Source organism: Macaca thibetana, chromosome 5 (assembly GCF_024542745.1).
Source record: "Macaca thibetana thibetana isolate TM-01 chromosome 5, ASM2454274v1, whole genome shotgun sequence".
NCBI classification, from domain to species: domain Eukaryota; kingdom Metazoa; phylum Chordata; class Mammalia; order Primates; family Cercopithecidae; genus Macaca; species Macaca thibetana.
Window position 1 is genome coordinate 116,810,386 of NC_065582.1, and position 21,346 is coordinate 116,831,731.

The following is a 21,346-nucleotide window of genomic DNA, read 5'->3' on the forward strand; positions in this document are numbered from 1 at the left end:
AACTGAAAATGCACTAATCTCTTACCTAGGATTTAGCATTCAGGGTTTCAACATTTAGGATTTTAATCTTTCGAGATTTAAGACACTAGGAATTTTAGACTTTGGGAATTTTTATCTATGGGGACTTTTTAAAATCTTTTGTAATTTCAGGATTATGGTGTTTAGGATTGTATCCTTTAGGTTTATCATCAGCACTGGGTTCTAACCCAGGTCAATTGACTCACAGAAATATCTTCAAGTACATTATCCTCTTCGCCCATAAATTTATAGTCTCATTTATTTTCCAGTTACTTTTTTTTTTTTTTTTTAAGATAGAGATGGAGTCTCACTCTGTCACCCAGGCTGGAGTGCAGTGGCATGATCTGGGCTCACTGCAACCTCTGCCTCCCGGGTGCAAGTGATTCTCCTGCCTTAACCTCCTGAGTAGCTGGAATTACAGGTGCACACCACCACGCTCAGCTAATTTTTGTAATTTTAGTGGAGGAGTGGTTTCACCATGTTAGTCAGGCTGGTCTTGAACTCCTGACTTCGTGATCCACCCACCTTGGCCCCCCAAAATGCTGGGATTACAGACGTGAGCCACCGCACCTGGCCGAAGAGATCTTAATGACACAGAAATAAACTATGTTCTGAATCTCAAGCCTCTGAAATATTTAAACAACAACAACAACAACAAAAAACTATTTTAGCAGTAACATTAAAAGCACCAGTATTAACATTTCAACTAATACATAATAATTACAACATTAATTTGGTTACTTGAAGTATATCCCTGGTAAAAGCAGAAAAGGGAGAAAAGGTAAAAATAATGTTGTTACAGTGACAAAATATCAGTTTTAAAGTTTTGAACAACAAAGCAGAATTTGCTAACCTAAAATGATTATCAATAAGAAATAATAATAAATCAGTTAATGTTATTATACATAAATGATATTGCTCTTCTAAAAACCACAGTGTAGCTGCAATGTAGACGAAAGCGCTCCGCAGTTAAAAGTCAGATGTGGGAATTATTTTTCAAACTTTGTCAATGTGTGATGTATGATATTGAATAAACCCGGTAACCTGGCTGAACACAAATTATCTAAGTCATAAAATGAATTCATCCTCATCATGATTTCTAATGACTCTTCTATGATTTCTAATCAATATTTGAAAATGTGTCTATTTAAAATCAGTGTTAGCAAAAAAAGTTAAAACTACACAATAGATAAAATCTGCACAGAGTTCTTCCTTCAGAAGATTATTGTACAAAGTAATATCTGTAAAAATATACTATGATATTCTATGACCTTATTAATTATTAATACACCAGATAGAGGTGGAAGGATCTTTACTTAAGACTATGGTAAAATTAAATGGTTTCCTGTAGAGAAAATAAATTGGACTGAGATTTAATCTTTCTTTAAGAAAGTTGGGAAAAATGGTCTCATCTTGTGTGTACAAGAGTCAAGTTACTTGTAAAATTAACATATGTATGGAAAAGGGGAAAAAAGAGGGAACAGAACTTTCTCCATAGTCAGTTTGAACAAAGCCATCTAACTTGATTGTCTTTTGAAAATTTATATGAATATTTTAAAAAATGTTTTCTTTGAAGTTTATACAAACTCCCTACAAAACATTCAGTCTGTCTTTAACTCAGTCCTGCCTGCTACATTCTCTTTAATTGCATGCTATTCTTTTATTAGGGCAGTTGGCTCTGCCTTCTGTGTTCTCCAAATCATTCCTGGAGAGTTTCCAGATCATTCCACTCTGCCCTTCCCGAATCTGAGCCTTGCTATTGCAGTTGTTCCCCTCTTTGTGTTGGCACATGCTGCCCTTTATTTTGAGAGTTGAGGGCATGCCTATTTCTTCTTTGCCTTTCAGGGATTTCTTGTCACAAAGAACTCCTTTACCAACATTGAAAGAACTTACAAAAAAAAAAAAAAATCCCCTTGCTCGAGATCCACACACATAGAAACCATACTACACATTTCTTATGTATCTTGACTTCTAAATAGTTTGGCAAGTTGTGGGAGAATTATAACCCCAAAAAGTTAAGATTCAATTTGAGAATCAATATTTAAGTTATTTTTTTTTTTTAATTATATGTAGCTTTTTTTTTTAAAAAAAATGACAGTGAGGGTATCAAGGACAGTACATTTCTTCGTTTCATAGATATTCATGAAAACTAAAAATACACTGGGCAGATAAGAATGAAACAGTACAGAGTGAGGGAACTGACATTTCTTCTCTATAATTTAAAAAATCAATAATATTATTTTTATTCATGTCTATATGCACAATCAAATAATTTTAGTAATATGATCTTGGATGTTTGATGTATATTTTTTCCTAGGAGCAGAGAGATTCACTATCATTATATTGACTGTCATCTTGCCTTGTGACTCTGAGAATAGTTTATTTTTATTTTTAAATATACTTTATGCCACAAGATTTGCATAGATCAATTTACATTTTAAAAAGTTATGTCTGCATTGAAGTACTTATTCACGTAACAATAGCTAAGGCTCATGTGAGGCTTATTATGGCCGAGGCAATCTATGCAGTGCTTAACCACCTAACAACTCTATAAGGTAGCTATTATTACAGATGCAGAAGCTAAATGTTAGAGAGTTTGAATAACTTAACCAAAAAAATAATAACATTAAAAAAGTGGCACAACTAGTCATGAAGAAGTCTAAGCTGTTAATCACTTCACAGCATCACCTCTCATGACCACAAAAATACACACAGCTAAATACATATGCGGATGTCCATTATTTATCATTACAGTTAAAGTTATTCTATATAGAAATATGCATACATTATCAATATAATTGTAGGTCAGGCGCAGTGGCTCACGCCTGTAATCCCAGCACTTTGGTAGACTAATGCAGAGACATCAGGAGGTCAAGGGATGGAGACTATCCTGATCAACATGCTGAAACCCCGTCTCTACTAAAAATACAATAATTAGCTGGATATGGTGGTGCATGCCTGTAGTCCCAGCTACTCAGGAGGCTGAGGCAGGAGAATCGCTTGAACCTGGGAGGCGAGATTGCAGTGAGCTGAGATCGCGCGCCACTGTACTCCAGCCTAGCGACAGAGCCAGACTCTGTCTAAAAAAAAAAAAAAAAAAAAAAAGATATAATTGGGACTGCAAAATACAAAATAGATGCACACATTTTTCAGTGGCAACTTTTAAAACCCAGGGATCCTTCACACACAATGTCTTCCATGTGTGAGTATCTTTGTGTGTGTGTGTGCACACGCTTGTGTGGGTGCGCGTGTGTGTATGATTACTTACGAACTTATAAACATTAGTGATGCTTTTGGCAAGTTTACTCTTAATGAAATAGAAAAACATGATGCTTCTTGACGGGTGCATAGGGTCATGTTTTTCTAGCCTTCTAAATTAATATCATCGGTCACTTTTTCCACAATTCCTACATCTCAACCATTCTGGGATTTACAGGGCCTTGGTTAACAGTTAAATCCAGAGTTAGACAGTTTTCTTAAAGATTGATGAGCACTCATACAGGTTCATTATGTTTACTACATAAGGAAATTAAATCACACTGTACTGAACAGCAATTTACTGTAACAATGTATTTTGTTTTTTGGTATTTGACATATTATGTCTTTTATAAATAAGATTGTATTTTTAAAAATCTTAGGATTTACCTTACTTCATCTTGCTTTTAAAGAGCACAGCACAGTACCTTATGCATAGTATGGCCAACTTTCAATAAAATTTAGTGAATAAATGTATAAATGCCAACATGAAAATTATGCTTAAGACAATGTAGTAAAAATATATGAATTAAATGTAGTTTTATGTTAATAACTACGGTAGTTATCAGTATTGAATTAGAGTCTATGTAGGACCAGAATATTCCTATGATTTCATAAGGAAATGAAGATCCAGTCAAGAATATTCCTACCTAGATTTGGCTGTGTTTGTCTCCTGGCAGAATGGACAAACAATAGACATAAAAAAGAATCATATATACGGAAGATAAAAGTCTAAGGTATGTTTTGTATGTCCATCTGATTATAAGCTCAGACATGGTGAACAAAGGAAAATATTTGTTATAGAATGTCAATTAATAAAAAACAATGGCATCTCAAAGACAGCATTTTGCTACCACTGTAGAACAATTTTTTCATGCAAGATTATTCAAGGGATCACAAAAGAAGATATTTACATAGTTCCAAAATATCTTCATGTAGTATAATTATTATTTACTGAGGAAAAAATGGGAATATCATTGAAATCTGGGGGCCACAAAAATGACCATGTGATTTATGTTAACATTAATAAGCATAGGATAAACTGGTATCTTGTATCCCTTGATATAATTCACTGAAAAGGATATAATATGAATTCTGTGTCATTCTTGTGAAAAATAAAGATTACTCTAAATATAAGGAAATGTCAGATAGTAGACAGGCAACTGGCCTAAATTCTCCAAAAATTGCAATGGATAAGACAAGTAAATAATTATTTTATACTGAGAGACTAAATAAATATTAATAATATTTATAATTAGATCCAGGGTCAAGCAGAAATTTCTGTAATGCTATACAGAATGAATTTGAGGTCATTGAAGTAAGAATTAACTATATATTAAATAATGTCAGTGTATAAATATTAATGTTATTATAGTTATGCTGAGTTACTTAGGGAGATATGGCCCTGACGTCCAGAACTAAATCTCAAATAGTTTGGGAATAAATAATATATTCATAAATGTCAAAAATGTGTCAGGGTTAAGGATATTAACCTGAGTTAAAGATATTCACTTTGCTTTCATGCTAACTCCTTTTTCAGCTTGTAACTGTTTCAAAATAAGAGACATTTATGTTTACAAATGAAGAGAACCTCATATACAACATTCAAAAGGGATGAAAGTAAATACGTAAGTAGAGAAGCCCGTAGTTTTCCATGTTTTTCTAATTTGCAATGATATCAGACACAAAAAATGTAGGAATCTAGAATTTTACTTTCTAAATCATAACACCTCGTGGCTAACCTTCAGAATAAGGAGTTTCACTGTAATGACATTAAATGACATACTGTCATCTGTGTAGTCTACACAGAAAGGGCACTCAATCAAGTCTGAAAAGGAATAATCACCATAAAATTATTATAAAGTACATATTGCAATAACTAACACCAGGAACTATGAGAAAATGCCATTAAAATCATCACTATTTTTCTCCATATTTTAGAGTAATTTCTCATAACTTTTCTTTTTTTTGTAAATATTAGTAAATCTGCAGGATAATTATATTAACACAAACACCCTAAAACTGAATTGCAAATATCATGTAGGTCATTTGCTAAGTGACTGATAAATGTCAGTGTGCTTATTATATAACTCTAATTGATATACTACAATGTAATATATCTACACATATATATTTTTTCATTAGTATTGTTTTAACTTTATTCAAGTTGATATGACAAACAAGTGTTATTTCTGTGAACTATTGTGTTGATAAATATTATCATTATGCTTGTTAACCTTAAAGTCTCCAAGCTGAAAAAAAAAAAAACACTGAAAATTAAATCAAAACTATTAAAAGTTAAATACTAATGAAAAAGAAATGGTTAAATACTGATGAAGAAAATGTGTGTACATGCATATATTAAAATATTCAACTATATCAAACTATAGATGAAAAATTATTTCTTAGTAATAAAAGTTAACAGAAAATTATCTACTATAAAGTAATTTATCTTTTGTTCAATATGTATAGGACCATACTTTGTTTGGAAAGAGCTAACCCTTACATTAGACTATGTGGTCCTATACATCTGTATTTAGCTGAACATATTTGAGTGTCTGAGGATTTCTCTTCTACATTCTACTTTAAATACATTTATCCCCATTCCTTTCTCTCAACTGTTGAATTTTTTTTTATATTTCAATAAGAAAATATAGGCAATCATAAGAGAAGTTTCATATATCAATAAACCTGAAGCTGTGTTCATATAGTCCTTGTATGTACTTATACCGCAGAGATGGACTATTTTCCCACCTAAAGTCAGAGCCTCCAATTATAAACTAAATCCATTTTCCTTGTGTCTGAGAACATTGCTCCAGAAATTACTGCCCTCTTTTCTGTGTTACTTTTTAAATTTTTACTGTAGTATTAATATCAACTTATTAATGAAACTTCTCTTTATTCCATATTTTCTTCCAGCTAGGTACTCAATTTTATTTTTCTGTTTATAAATAACTCACTGCAAATTTTATGAAGAATTCTTGTTCAATTTCCTCTACACTTATTTCCTTTTGGCCTCATTTTTACATTTCTTTTTTATGCCCAATTATTTCTTTAAAATCATTAATAGTTAGGACGGATGTGGTTGCTCATGCCTATAATCCCAGCACTTCAGGAGGCCGAGGTGGGTGACTCACCTGAGGTCAGGAGTTTGAGACCAGCCTGGCCAATATGGCGAAACCCCGTCTCTACTAAAAGTACAAAAATTAGCCGGGCATGGTGGCACATGCCTGCAATTCCAGCTACTTGGGAGGCTGAGGCAGGAGAATCCCCTGAACCTGGGAGACAGAGGTTGCAGTGAGCCAAGATGAAGCCACTACACTCCAGCCTGGGTGACAAGAGTGAAACTCTGTCTCAAAAAGAAACAAATAAAAAATCATTAATAATCATTCTTGAAAATAAAATTCTATATTCTAAATTTTCAATTTTTGAACCAGACTGTAGCATTTAACCCAGTCAGTTACACTGCCCTAAACATTTTCATCAGTTGGCCTCTAGGAATGTCTCCCCTGGTTCTCTCTTTTATTACTTGCCGATTCTCATCAGAAATGTTTTCTAGAATTCTTCCTGAACCCTTAAATGCTGCTGCTTTTCCTGCTGAGTAGTCCAAAAAAATCTTGTTTTCTCTATCCACAAACAATGTCTAAATAATATTTTCCTGTTTTATAGCTTTTCCTTTATTCAACAAATGCTTATGTACCATCTATTATGTGACCAGCAGTATGATGAGTGGAAGAGATAGATCAATTAACAAAATGAATAAACATCCTGCCTTCTGCAGTGGTCATTCTATTAAACGCAGAGATATACAATAGGTAGAAAACTGTACTGTGTATTAGAAGGTGATGATTACTAAAGAGAAAAATCAATTCATTGTGATTTGAAATAGGGTTGACATGGAAGACCTTGAGGGGCAGATAGTATTTGAGTAAGGAAACGGAGTAGGGAACAATGGATTCTTAGGAAGTCACATGACTTTAAATATGGCTTCTGTATGGGGAAACAAATTCCAATTTTCTTGGTCCAGCTTTGGCCTGTAAACTGCAGGCCTATGTCCAGCTATCTACTTACACCTCATGTAGATAACTAATTTAAGAAGCGTCTCAAGCAAAACAGGTCTAAGAATAAAAAAATAAAAAAACACTTCATTTTCTTCCAACAATATTCTTCCCAACAGCCATTTATATCTTAATTCTTAAATGTAAAACATTCTAGTAAATGACTATTATTGTAGTTTTTTCTGTATAAAATTCTTGTAGTCAATCTTACCTATTCCCTTTTTCATCCACTCCATAACCAAGCTATGTAAATGCTATTGGCTTTTACACTTACATATGTAAATGCTATTGGCTTTACATTTAAAATATCTGTAGTCTGAGCATTTTATAACCTCCACAGAACCCACTCTGACCCAAGAGACCACTGTCTCTCATTTGAATATGGCAATAATGTTCAAACTGCCATCCCTGTTCTAATCTTACTCCCTGAAAGCCAATTTTTACAGAAACCAAATTGTTCTTATCACCCTGAGAAGTAAGCACCAAGATTATATTATACACTACAGAATCTTCTCTTACTAGGGCTCCAATCCTCTCATGTCTCTTCCCACTGTTCTCAGTTGTTCTACTCCATCACTCTGGCCTAGCTGTTTCTAGAATACACCAAGCTTCTCCTCTCAGGTTTGCACTTTGTTTTCACCCTTCTTGGAGGGCAGTTACACCGATTTTTGAAAGGTTACACCTTTTTTTGAGGTCTCTGTTAAATATAACATATAGAAACAATTCTTTTGTGAGGAGCGGCCAGCAGTGGCCCGAGTGAAATGAGTCAGTCCAGTTCCCACCCATGAAGAAGGGTCAAGGTCAAGGGAACAATTGTGTGTCATCTCTCCTTCCACAGGTAAAAGAAGACACATAGGGGACTAATCAGTCTCTCTCAGCATATCCCCACAATTCTGTCTTTATTCTTTTTTACTTATTTTTAGCACATACCACCATTTGACACGTTGAAGATGCCTTGTTTGTTTGTTTGTTTGTTTTGTTATCCCCACTCCCAGTGGAAGATGAGCTTTACAGAGTAGGGATTAGTCTATTTTGCTGTTGTATCTACAACACCAAAAATAACTGTCTGGCATGTGATAGGTATGTGAGAAATATTTATTGAATGTTTTTGAGTGAATTAAGTATGAAGCAAAGCAGACAGTTTACATGTGCTGCAGTTCATTGTAGCTGAAAATAGTCTAAGATTTAGTTGTTGAAAATATCAGAATCAAAAAGGACAAAAAGACACAGTTACATATCTATTCTTTATATCAAGAAAAGCTCTCTAGACCAGAAACTATTCCTGTCATACCTCTGATCATGTTCTCAAGAGTTTCCTAAGATTTTTCGTTGTTGATCCTTCAGATTTAGAGAAGAACATAGAAGTACTAATATTTTTTGGCTTCAATCTGAACCGATATCTTGAATTATTAATAAAATGAGTGATAAAGAGCATGAATACAGAAGATGATGGTTTTCAGAACAAACAGCAACTAGCTAGTGCATTTAGCAACTGTTTACACTTTTTAAAACTTATCTTTCACAATTCTAAAAAATGGCTTATAGTAATAATAAAATAGTTTCTTCAGTCACATTATGCATATATAATACAATGCATTATCTCTTACAGTCTCCCTCATTTTTCATTAACCCACATCATAATTATATAGGAATACTTTCATCAAATTTCTAAATATTTATCTTTCTCTCTAATTAAAATCAACCTTCATTATTCTTAAGTATTTCATATTTTCCATATTAATGATATTAATATGTATTGGATTGACAAATCTAAATAATCTACTCATCCAGTTACTCTGATAAAGAATAATACTGAAGGGAACATTGACATAAAAACACAGAATTCATATAAAAAGGAAAGTAAATATACTATTAGATGTAATAATTTACACAGGATATGAAGCACTTTCCCTAACACTAAAAAATAATATCTTATATTTTTTAGATGTCAATATTATATGTTTAGAGTTAGAAACTAATAATAATGGCTGGTTCAGAAGACTGAGATGGGGAGTTTTCACTTTAATATTGCTTTCCATTAGGTACTCAGCTTATACTGGTTTTATGATATATACTGACATTATGTTACATAAAGTGGTTTTACATCAGTAAAATAACATATTCATCACACATGCATGCTCAAAATCACATATTGGTGTTACACTACTTTTCAGTTCAACTTCATAACGTTTATCTAATTTTTAAGATGAATTTTTAGATAACTAAAGTATTTAATGGTCATTTATATTACTTTTCAAAAATGTATCAATTATGTATCTAAAGAGAATCCAGGAAAAGATACTTTAAAGTCCTAGGATCTTGCTCTTCTGGTTCAAATTTCATTAAGAAAAAAATAAAATTTCTCTTTCAAAATTTTGCTTAATCATTAAACTTGGTTTCACACTCATTTCAGTGACTATGTTTTGAAAAATTGAAATAAATATTTTTTTTCTGCTTTTCTACTTAATAATTACATACACTTTGGAGACTAAATCTCAAATTGAAACAAATAAGTTGACTCTTTAATTAGTTCTTTGTTGCTCTCGTTAGTCATAATCTTGAATTATTTGTCAGATCACGTTGCATTTTTGAAGGCTCCATTGGAGGAAAAGCTCCTAGAGCACTTTTGTTTTTATTGTGTCATCATTTTACCAAATGCTTCTCATGTGCTATGAGATAATGCTTGTTTAATATAGAAGAATAATTATGCTCTTGTTTCTAATTATGCTAATACAATTTCAAAATATATTTTAGAAAGCTTATAGATTTGTACACATGTCACTGAGGTATACCAAAAAACAAATAAAATTGACGTATTTTTTGTAGTGCCATTTTATATACCCCTGATAATCTTACTTCCTTTTCAAAACAGTCATGTGTCATTGGTTTTCAGTGTTGCTAATTAGAACTGGATACTGGAAAACAGTGTGATTAAGCACACCGGGCTTGACCCTTGGTCTTCTGAGGACAATTCAATGACTACCTGATGAAAACTATTTCAACCCAATAACTTTGCTAAATAGTAGAAGTAGGAAGAGAAGTGAAAATACACTTTTTAAAGGCAAAATGAAGGTTTCCCTATGTGGTGAAAGATGTATGTTAAGATTTAACCCTATCAGGCACCAATCTTTGTGCATGTGCATATTTTTATAGTTCTAGTGGATATAATATTGGTGTATGTAGTCATGCCTATGTAAATATATATGAAAATGTATATATTTAGACATGTGATTATGTATGCCAGTTTCATCAATTTTATTTCTGAAATATATTATGAAAATAAAATATTGTATATAATATAGCTTTAAAGTTTGAAGAAAGTTAATAAAATAAGACAAGTATCATGACAGAGTATTAAAAGATAACATTAAAAGTCCATACATAAAAGCGTACTTTTTGATCCTTCAGTTAATAATTTTTTTAGTTTTGGATTATTTACCCTAAAACAATTATTTTGTGGGGTTTTGAGGGCCCCTTTTTATATGTATCTGAATAGTGCTTTTACTTCTTTGATTTACCTATTTTCCAAATATTCTATTTTTGAGATTCAGATGTATTCATGCATGTTATTAGGAGTGATTACAATAGAAGAAAATATTCACTGATTATCAGACCTAACATTCCAGACCATATCATTTCATTTAAAATTTATATAATTGTGGTTAGACATTTAATTTTTTATTGTATGTCTTTCAGTTTTTTTTTTTTTTTTTTTTTAATTTCTGGGTTTTGTTTGTTGCTTTTACCAACAATTCTGCAGTAAAAAATTATATGCATCACCCTTGGTATCCACATGAAGTATTCCGTTACATTAAACTCCTAGAAATACAATGACTGTCACAAGTGCAGGTGTGCTTAGTTGTACTGGACAATGAAAATATTTTCTCAAAGTTATTCCATAAACTTAAAATTTCAAGAGGAGTGTCTATAATATTCATTGCCCCAGAAACTTTTCAGCACTTGATATTGTTAAGCACTTTTTCATTTTTTTCCAACACGATATAGGTAAATGTTTTCCAACTCTGATTTTAATTTTCATTTCCCAAGTATTATTGAAGTTTTTCACTTTTGCATAAATTCCATGGTATATTTATTTCCATTTAGTTAAATGAGTCCAAGATTTTTGTTTGTAATTTTCTATTAGATTGTTTGCTCCTTCAAATAATTTGTATAGCCTCTTTACTATTTCTGTATTTAAATCTTTATTGATAATATATATTGTTAATACATTCCCAAACTTTTGACTTGTTATTTATCCTTTTTTATGATGTACTTAATAACAAATATCTTAATTTTAATGGAGTCTAAATTTTCAGACTTTTTCTGTGTCTAACTACTTTTTAATCTTAAAAAAAAAATGTATTTGCATAACTAGTAAAGCTTTTCCTCAATATTTTAAAGGTTTTCAAATTTTGTCTTCCAAATGTAACCTCAAAATTCATTAGTAATTTGTTTCTTAATGTTATAATCCAAGTTTTATATATTTTTTTCACATGAATAACAAATGGATCCAGCACCATTTACTTAATACTCAATCATTTCCTGCTAATATGCAATGTCAGCTTTGTATATACAGGGTTGCCATATAAATGGTGATCTGATTGTTGTTTTTATATATTACGATTAATGAATTGCCCATTCCAGTACCATTACTAATGGAATTTTACTGCTACAGCTTTATAAAGAGCCATGACTTTAAGGAGGAGAAATAAACCCTTCTTCATTGTTCTGTAGGTTTAGCCTTTATATGTTTGACTGCTTACTCTTTTTCACTAATTTTAGAAATTATGCTATCAAGTTTCCTGTAAAAAGTATAGAAAATTGATTATCCTTATAAATTGAAGAAAACATTTTAATTAAATTTAATAATTTTTGTGATTCATATTTTTCTCTGAATTATCTTCAGATTGTTAGACCCTATATTGCTTTTCTTTTATATTTTGCTTGTTAGAAATTATATCTTAATTTTAAAAAGAAATGGTGATACAAAACATTGTAACTTTATTCTTTCTGAATCGATATTAATGATATGTTTCTCAATACTATTTTATTTTTATTTCACAAGGGTTTTTCTAAATTTTATAGAAATTATTCATATTTATTTTTGAGACAAAGTCTCACTTTGTCATTCAGGCTGGAGTGCAGTGGAATGATTTTGGCTCACTGTAGTTTTGACCTCCCTGGATTAGGTGATCCTCCCACCTCGACCTCCCAAGTAACTGGGACTGTAGGCACTCACTACCACCACATCTGGCTAATTTTTGTACTTTTGTGAAGGTGAGGTTTCATCATGTTTCCCAGATTGGTCTCAAACTCCTGAGCTCAAATGATCCACTCACTTCAACCTCCCAATATTCTGAGATTACATGCATGAGTCACTATGCATGCATGTAATTAAAAATGTGTCAATTTTTAATAGACAAATAATAATTATGTGTATATATATAATTATAAAAAGGATTAAAGGTAATTGTTGGTGACGACTCAGTTAGGATATTTTCAATTGACAATTCTTTCAATTGAACAATCTTGATTTCAATTTGGTTGAAGTGATTGGCAAACACATCTGTTGAGTTATTACTTTTTAGATGCACTATATTTTAGTTCAGAATATTTCACTGATTGTTACAGTTGCAAACTCATAAAATGTTTGTCATGTAAATTCTTTTACCTTTTTTGTAAAGAATTTATTTTACTAAATGAATCATTTATTTCAAAAAGACTTAAATATTTGGATATACTCTACAATATGTGGATTTCTACTAATTTCAATATTTAGATGAAATATGGTATGGTTTGGCTCTGTTTCCCAACACAAATCTCATGTTGAATTGTAACCCCCAATGTTGGAGGTAGAGTCAAATGGGAGGTGATTGGATGATGGGTACAGATTTTCCCCGGCTCTTCTCATAATAGTGAGTAAGTTCTCACAATATCTTGTTGTTTAAAAGTTTGTGGCATCTCTTCATCATGCTCTTCCTCCTTCTTTGGCCATGTAAGACATGTCTTCTTCCCCTTCATCTTCTGTCATGGTTATAAGCTTCCTGAGGCCTCCTGAGGCCATGCTTCCTGTACAGCCTGCAGAACTGTGAGCCAATTAACCCTCTTTTCTTTATAAATTACCCAGTCTCAGGTAGTCCTTTATAGCAATGTGAGAATGAACTAATAGGAAAATTTGGTACCAGGAGTGGGGCATTGCTATGAAGATACTTGAAAATGTGGACGTAACTTTGGAACTGGTCAACAGGCAGAGGTTGGAAAATTGTGGATGACTCAGAAGAAGACAGGAAGATGAAGGAAAGTTTGGAACTTCCTAGAGACTTGTTGAATTGCTTTGACGAAAATGCTGATAGTAATAAAGACAATGAGGTCCAGTCTGAGGTGGTCTGCGATGGAGAAGAACTTATTGGGAACTGAAGCACAGGTCACTTTTGTTACTCATTAGCAAACAAGTTGGAAGCCTAGAAATCTGTGGAACTTTGAACTTGAAAGAGATGATTTATGGTATCTGGTGGAAGAAATTTCTAAGCAACAAAGCATTCAAGATGTTATCTGACTGCTTCTAAAAGCATTTGCTCATATGCATGAGCAAAGAGATTATTTGAAACTGGAAGCTATATTTAAAAGGGAAAAGGAGCATGAAAGTTTGGAAAATTTGGAGTCTGGCTATGTGGTAGAAAAGAAAAACACATTTCCAGTGAAAGAATTCAAGCCAGCTACAGAAATTTGCACAGGGCAAGTCAAACGTTAATAGCCAAGTCAATGGGGAAAATGTGTTGAAGTTATTTCAGAAACCTTTTTGGTAGACCCTCTGATCACAGGCCTAGGAAAGAATGGTTTCATGGGCAGGGGGCCAAGGCCTCTCTCCTGTGTGCAACCTTGGGATTCTTCTCTCTGCATCCCAACTTCTCCAGCTCCAGCTATAGCTACAAGGGCCCCAGGTACATCTCAGGCTGTTGCTGCAGAGGGTGCAAGACCCCATAAGCCTTGGCAGCTTCCACATTGTGTTAAGCATGTGGGTGTGCAGAGGACAACAGTTGAGACTTCAGAGCCTCTGCCTAGATTCCAGAGGATATATGGAAAGAACTGAATGTCCTGTTAGAAGTCTAATGCAGGGGTAGAGCCCTTATGGAGAAACCTACTAAGGCAATGCAGAGGGGAAATGTGGGGTTGGAGCCCTCACACAGAGTCCCCACTGAGACACTGCCTGGAAGAGTTCTGAGAGGAAAGCCACTGTCCTCTGGACCCCAGAATAATAGATCCACCAACAATTTGCACCATGAGCCTAGAAAAGTCACAGTCACTAAACATCAGCCTGTGAAAGTAGCCATGGTGACTATATCCTGTAGAGCCACAGAGGCAGGGCTACCCAAGGCCTTGGTAGCCCACCCTTTGCATCATTGTTGCCTAGATATGAGACATAGAGTCAAAGGATGTTATTTTGAAGCTTTAAGATTTAATGACTGCCTTGTTGTGTTTCAGACTTGTGTGGGGCTTTCAACTCCTTTGTTTGGGCTGATTCCTCCCTTTTGGAAAGAGAGTATGTATTCAATGCCTGTACTCCCATTGTATGTCAGAAGTAACCAACTTGTCTTTGATGATACAGTCTCATGGGTGGAAAGGACCAGCCTTGTCTCAAATGAGACTTTTATTTGGGTCTTTTGAGTTAATATTGAAATGAATTAAGACTTTTCCGGACTGTTGAGAAGGGATGATTGCTATTTTGAAATGTGAGAAGGACATAGGATTTGGGAGGGTCCAGGGATGGAATAGTGTGGTTTGACAAGGTGTCCTCACCCAAATCTCATATTGAATTTTAATCTCCAATGTTTGAGGTAAAGCTAGGTGCAAGGTGATTGGATCATGGCAATCACCAAGAACAGCAAAGTGTTTCCCGTTACAGTTCTTGTAATAGTGAGTGAGTTCTCATGAGATCTGGTTGTTTACAAGAGTGTGGCACCTTTCCCCTCACCCTATTCCTCCTTCTCCAGTCACGTAAGATGTGCCTGCTTCCCATTTACCTTCTGTCATAATTGTAAGTTTTCTAAGGCTTCTCCAGCCATGCTTTCTGTACAGACTGTGAAACTTTGAGTAAATTAAACCTCTTTTCTCTGTAAATTAACTGGTCTCAGGTAGTTATTTACACTAATGTGAGAATGGACTATTACAACACATAAGTCTCTTCATATTTTATGTAATATTATTTTTCTCTACAAAATAAACCTTTATTGTGATAGTTTTCTACCATTTTCAGCTTCAGAATTTGGACTCTGAATACCCTCATGTTCGAAGTTGCCCCCGTAACTCATGGTTCCATGCGGAATTCTGCTAGATTCCCTTCCCACCAAAACTAGCCTTCTGCCTGGAAAAAGCTGAAGTATTCACATTCTTAGCCAAACTAAAAACCAGAAAAACATCCAAGACAAAGAAAATGAAAGTGATTACTTCAACTTTGTGAGTTTCTCCTCTCTTTGCAAATATATTCATTTGATTTCTCCTCATTTCTTCTATAAAAGTCTGATGTCTTTGAAGACAAGATACCTACATTGTAAATTACTTTTCTGATTATTCTAAGTGTAAGAGTTAGTCTGACACAAAATACGCTATACTACCCCAAAGAAGAAATCTCAAATATGATTTTTAAAAAATAAACTAAATAGACTTTGCGAACAGAGCAGCTGCTGCAGCAGGGCCTATGGAGGACACCCAGTACATCCTGCTCAATGAAATCGGCATGTCTAGCATGGAATGCCTTGAGGCCTTCTGCCTCCTGTCACCCACAGAGCACCTCCTCTATTCTCACCACTTTACCCATGCTGCCTGGTACAGAGGCCTAGATGTGCTGCCGTAGACCTTCCTCAAGGCCCCCTTCACCTATTCTCTGCTTAGTCACCTCTTCTGCTCCCAGGACCCCAACCAGCTATGCCAACATGCCCTGGCCGAGGGCCTTACCGAAGAGGAGTATCAGGAGAAGCTGGAATGGGTGATCCTAGGGCATGAGACTGCTCAGGGGCTTCTGGAAGACCTGCGGGGAGCTTATGTTCTCTTTGGAGTCAAGGCTTCAACACCTCGGGCTGGAGAAGGAGAGAATCACCACCTATTTCTCTGGGAATTGTACCATGGAAGATGCAAAACTGGCCTGAGACTTTCTAGACTCACAGAACCTCAGATCCTACAACACCTGGCTCTTCAAAGAGGTGGACAGAGAAGGGAAGCCCCACTATGAGGTGTGTCTGGCTTCTCAGCACAGAGCCTTCCCTGCACTCCGAGGTGACTTTCAGGCTCAAGAGCTACGAATTCTGGGGAAGTCCTTTCCAGGTGACCCCGGGGGACTATGTGCTCATCCCCCAGGAGGTGGTGGAGCAGCTGGAGAAAGGCAAAGCCTACGCAGCCAACAGTCACCAGGGGCAGATGCTGGCCCATTATAAATAGTGCTTCACCCAGGGCTCCATCAAGGCCCACAAGAGGGGGTTCTGCTTCTGGAACCAGCACAAAATCCCCATCATGGAGAGTTACATCGAGTTCATCGAGAGCTACCGAGTTCATCGAGAGCTACCGTGACCCCTTTGGTTCCCGAGGAGAATTTGAATACTTTGTAGTCGTGGTGAACAAGGCCATGAATGCCAAGTTTTAGTGGCTGGTGGCAAGCGCAGAGCAGCTGCTGAAGGAGCTTTCCTGACCCCAAGTCTTTGAGAAGGACAAGTTCCTCACTTCCAATTTCACCTCCCTGGATGTCCTCACCTTTGCTGGCTCTGGCATCCCTGCCTGCATTAACATCCCCAACTACCATGACCTGAGGCAGATGGAAGGTTTTAAGAACGTATCGCTTGTGAACGTCCTGGCTATGGTCTACACCACGCAGCAGTCTAAGCTCACCCTCCTTGAAGAGGATGACGAGGACTTGTACATCCTCTGGAAGGGGCCCTCCTTTTATATGCAGGTGGGCCTGCATGAGTTGCTGGGCCATGACAGTGGCAAGCTCTTCGTGCAGGATGAAAAAGGAGCATTCAACTTTGACCAGCAGACATTGATCAACCCAGAGACTGGTGAGCAGATTCAGAGTTGGTATCTGAGCAAGGAGACCTGGGACAGCAAGTTCAGCACCATCGCCTCCAGCTACAAAGAGTGCTGAGCTGAGAACGTGGGTCTTTTCCTCTGTCTCCACCTGCAAGTGCTGGAGATCTTTGGCTTCTAGGAGGCTGATGCTGAGGACGTGATCTACGTGAACTGGCTCCACATGGTTCGTTCGGGGTGGGCTGCTCCCTCTGGGGTTCTACACACCTAAGACCTCCAACTGGCGACAGGCCCATATGCAGGCCTGGTTTGTGATCCTGAGAGTCTTGCTGGAAGCTAACGAGGTACTCATTACCATCACTCCTATCACAGGCTCCGATGGGCACCTGGATGCCAGGGTCCGCCTCCACTGCAGCAAGATTCGGTCTGTGGGCAAGCCTGCCTAAGAGCGCTTCCTGCAGAGACTTCAGGTGCTCAAGTCCACAGGGTTATGTGGCCGGAGGGTGGGCCCTGCACGAGGAGAATGCAGCCCCAGAGCGCTTCCTCACCCTCAGGCACAGGGTGCTGCTGCCTAAAGAATCTCAGAACTCATCATTCATATCCAGAACCTGAAAGAACTCAAACAAATTTACAAGAAAAAACAAACAACCCCATCAAAAATTGGGCAAAGGATATGAACAGACACTTCTCAAAAGAAGACATTCATACAGCCAACAGACACATGAAAAAATGCTCATCATCACTCGCCATCAGAGAAATGCAAATTACAACCACAATGAGATACCATCTCATACCAGTTAGAATGGCAATCATTAAAAAATCAGGAAACCACAGGTGCTGGAGAGGATGTGGAGAAATAGGAACACTTCTACACTGTTGGTGGGACTGTAAACTAGTTCAACCATTGTGGAAAACAGTGTGGCGATTCCTCAAGGATCTAGAACTAGAAATGCCATTTGATCCAGCCATTCCATTACTGGAGATATACGCAAAGGATTATAAATGATACTGCTATAAAGACACATGCACACGTATGTTTATTGTGTCACTATTCACAATAGCAAAGACTTGGACTCAACCCAAATGTCCATCAATGACAGACTGGATTAAGAAAATGTGGCACATATACACCATGGAATACTATGCAGCCATAAAAAAGATGAGTTCGTGTTCTTTGTAGGGGCATGAATCCAGCTGGAAACCATCGTTCTCAGCAAACTATCGCAAGAACAGAAAACCAAATACCACATGTTCTCACTCATAGGTGGGAATTGAGCAATGAGATCACTTGGACACAGGAAGGGGATCATCACGCACTGGGTCCTATTGTGGGGAGTGAGGGGGAGGGATAGCATTAGGAGATATACCTAATGTAAATGATGATTTAATGAGTGCAGCACACCAACATGGCACATGTATACATAAGTAACAAACCTGCACATTGTGCACATGTACCCTAGAACTTAAAGTATAATATAAAAAAAAAAAAAAAAAAAAAGAAAGAAAGAAACTCATCGTTCAGCCCGACACTTGCCTTAAAGGCTCAGACGTGCAGCTTCTGGAATACGAGGCCTCAGCTGCTGGCCACATCCTAACCTTCTCCAAGCGTTTTCCAAAGGATGGACCTGAGTTGGAGGAGGTCCTCACACAGCTGGCCACAACGGATGTCCGATTCTGGAAGACCCCCATTGAGACCACATCTGGCCATGCTTGAGGAAGATGTGTGTGGCCTCTCCCCCAACTCCATCAAACCAAGGCTTCAGGTGACCCTCCACTCGCTGGTATATTTAGGGGCTAGGGGAGGGGGAGGAGCAGGAGCTTGGACCTTGGTACTACCTTAGCTGAGGGTGGTGACACTAACCCCTTCCATTTGTCAACACTTTCTAGCTTGCCAAGTGGTTCCCCTCTGTGATCTCATTTCATCTGCACTGCCATATGTGGAGCGAGCAAGACAGGGCTCACCAGCCTGCCTACCAGATGAGGAAATGGCAGTTCTGAGAAGTCACTGGTCTAGATCCTTCAGGTGGCTCGTGACAGCTAGGGTTCAAAATGTTCTCACCAAATCCAATGCTCCTCACGTATTAATTTTACAACCAGACAAATAAATATTAGAGACAACCGTCAAATAAATAAATAAATAAGCTAAATAATTTTGACTGACTTATTCCATTTACATTGATGACATTTCTCATATATCAACATCATATATATGGATTGATTTCACTAATTTTATATTTTGTTTACCCATTCTATTATTAACAACTTTCTTGATATATTTGTACCCCATTATTTGGAGAGATATATATATATATATATATTTTTTTTTTTTTTGAGACGGAGTCTTGCTCTGTTGCCCAGGCTGGAGTGCAGTGGCCGGATCTCAGCTCACTGCAAGCTCTGCCTCCCAGGTTTACGCCATTCTCCTGCCTCAGCCTCCCGAGTAGCTGGGACTACAGGCGCCCGCCACCTCGCCTGGCTAGTTTTTTTTTGTTGTTTTTTTTTTTTGTATTTTTGTATTTTTTAGTAGAGACGGGGTTTCACCGTATTAGCCAGGCGGGTCTTGATCTCTTGACCTCGTGATCCGCCCGTCTCAGCCTCCCAAAGTGCTGGGATTACAGGCTTGAGCCACCGCGCCCGGCCTGGATATTTAAAGAAATATTTCATTTGGCCGAGCACGGTGGCTCGTGCCTGTAATCCCAGCACTTTGGGAGGCCGAGGTGGGTGGATCACGAGGTCAGGAGATGGAGATCATCCTGGCTAACATGGTGAAATCTCGTCTCTACTACTAAGAAAATAAAATAAAAAAAATTAGCCGGACGTGTTGGCGGGATCCTGTAGTCTCAGGTGCTCTGGAGGCTGAGGCAGGAGAATGGTGTGAACCCGGGAGGCAGAGCTTTCAGTGAGCTGAGATCCGGCCACCGCATTCCAGCCTGGGAGATGGAGCAAGACTCCGTCTCCAAAAAAAAAAAAAAAAAAAAAAAAAAAAAGAGAATGAAAAAAAAATTGTTTTTCCTTAGTCCACATTACATCATATATGGATGTGTTTTTCTATTTTATAGTAGTTAATTCTAAACTTTTAGCACTTGTATTCAATATGAAGTGTCCATTATCCGGTATATTTTTCTTCAGTTCTGAAACAATATAATAGACCTGCAGAAATTATCTAAATTTTCAAACATTTACTGTTTCCTTGGATCATTTTTTCTCAGATTTATTAGGTTATTTTTTCTCATTTCTTGAATAAATCCTTTAGTTTTCTGAAGGGGTACCCTGCTTGAACTAACCCTTTAGGTTATATATTGGATGTATTGTTTATATTAGAAACATTTTACCTTATTCTTCTTAAACGAATTGTGTTGTGGTTGCAATTAAAATTAAGTTATTTAGGCTGGGCACAGTGGCGGACGCCTGTAATCCCTGCACTTTGGAAGGCCAAGGCGGGAGAATCACAAGGTGAGGAATTTGACACCATCCTGGCCAATATGTGAAACCCTGTCTCTACTAAAAATACAAAAACTAGCCAGACATGGTGGTGGGCACCTGTAGTCCCAGATACTCAGGAGGCTGAGGCAGGAGAGTCGCTTGAACCTGGGAGACAGAATTTGCAGTGAGCTGAGATCACGCCACTGCACTCCAGCCTGGGCGACAGAGCAAGACTCTGTCTCAAAAAACAAATACATAAATAAATAAATAATAAATAAATAAATAAGTTGTATGAAGATACCACTTTGCTGTTCCTGCTTCCATTATTTCTATTAAGCTATAAATTGACCATTTATTTTCATTTGTCTCAAAGTAATTTTTGCCTTTTTAAATTTTTTTATTTTTTTATTTTTTTGAGACATGGTCTCACTCTGTCACCCTGACTGGATTGCAGCGGCACGATCTCGGCTCACCACAACCTCTGCCTCCCAAGCTTAAACAATTCTCCTGCCTCAGCCTTCTTAGTGGCTGGGATTATAAGCGTGTGCCACTACCACCTGGCTAACTTTTTTATTTTT

General features: G+C 36.6%; 1 long non-coding RNA gene and 1 pseudogene across 1 annotated transcript in view; both read left to right on the plus strand.

Moving 5' to 3' along the window:
* The window catches only part of LOC126954320 (uncharacterized), a 66,166-nt gene that overhangs the window by 10,130 nt on the left and 34,690 nt on the right, over positions 1-21,346 (plus strand). The gene's annotated exons all lie outside the window — the stretch shown is intronic.
* Positions 15,419-19,519, plus strand: LOC126954318 (dipeptidyl peptidase 3-like; annotated as a pseudogene).